This window comes from Trichechus manatus, unplaced genomic scaffold (assembly GCF_000243295.1).
Source record: "Trichechus manatus latirostris isolate Lorelei unplaced genomic scaffold, TriManLat1.0 scaffold01075, whole genome shotgun sequence".
Lineage (NCBI taxonomy): Eukaryota > Metazoa > Chordata > Mammalia > Sirenia > Trichechidae > Trichechus > Trichechus manatus.
The window spans coordinates 8,125-9,549 of NW_004445011.1; the positions used below are offsets into that span (position 1 = coordinate 8,125).

At 35.0% G+C, this 1,425-nt stretch overlaps 1 pseudogene; it reads left to right on the top strand.

Annotated features, from left to right (window-relative positions):
* Positions 1-923, top strand: part of LOC105757016 (olfactory receptor 8G1-like) — an 8,932-nt pseudogene extending 8,009 nt beyond the window's left edge.
* Positions 924-1,425: the final 502 nt, after the last annotated feature.

The following is a 1,425-nucleotide window of genomic DNA, read 5'->3' on the forward strand; positions in this document are numbered from 1 at the left end:
AACTTTGTTACAGAGAAGATAATCATCTCCTACCCTGAATGCATGATTCAGCTCTATTTCTTCCTCATTGTTGCTATCTCAGAATGTTACATGCTGGCTGCAATGGCATATGACTGCTGTGTTGCTATCTGTGGCTCATTACTTTATAATGTCATTATGTCCTCTCAGGTCTCTTTTTGCCTGATTTTTGAGGTGTATATTGTAGGTCTGGTTTGTGCATCAGCTCATACAGGTTGAATGCTTACGGTTCATTTCTGCAAATTTGATGTGATCAACCATTATTTTTGTGATCTTCTTCCTCTCTTAAAACTCTCCTGTTCTAGTACTTATGTCAATGAATTATTGATTCTAGCTTTTGGTGTACTTAACATCTTTGCCCCAACCCTGACCATCCTTGGCTCTTATGCCTTCATCATTGCCAGCATCCTCCACATTCGCTCCACTGAGGGCAGGTCCAAGGCCTTCAGCACATGTAGCTCTCAGATTTGGGCTGTTACAATCTTCTATGTTTCTGCAGCATTCATGTACCTGCAGCCAGATCTAACATTTTTGGTTAGTACATTGTGTGAGGCATTTTATTTTATTCCATCTACCAATTTTTTTTAATAAATTTGTGTGATTTTATTGATATTGATTTCTATTTCCATGAACTTTCTGATGCTATTCTACCTGAGATCTTCTCTCATATGTATCATTGAGACACACATTAGAAAAATAATATAGTTACATAAATACTGGGGCCAACTACTGCCATCACCTCTACATTCCCCCTCTTCCATACAATTGATAAAAACTCAATCTTCAGCCGTATTGAAGATATCATCTTCCAACATTATCAGCCTCTTTTTTCCTATTCAGTCAATAACATAAATCATAGCATAAATTATAATGGTTATAATATCTAGATTCTTTGTACTTCTCTAATCTGGAAAAGTCTTTTTTCCAATCTATCCCTCCCTATACCTTCTTTGTCGTACTCATTTCCTCTTTTTCTTACTTCAGAAAGCCTTATTAGAACTTTAAAATCTGAGTTACCAACACTTGCACATGTTGCAATAGTGGTATACCCAATGTATCCCAATTTTATCATTTATTATCATATTTTTCAATTGTCTTAATTGTCCAAATTTGCACTGGACTGTTATATTTATAAAGGTACCCCCTGTACATATGGTTCACTGCTACCACCTTACTACCTAGCACAGTGTTTACCACCTAGTAAGTTCTTGATAATTTTCTTGATAATTATTTTTTAATAGTTATTCCTTGATCATGTACTTGATAATAATTTGTGGAAAAACTAGTGTGTATCCTACACTGATTTTAGCCATTAACCTCTCCAAAGGGTTACATTTTCCTTTTTCAGTTTAATTCAATTAAGTGTAAATTTCTAGAGTTCTTCAAGAATCTGTAAGACAAACTGGT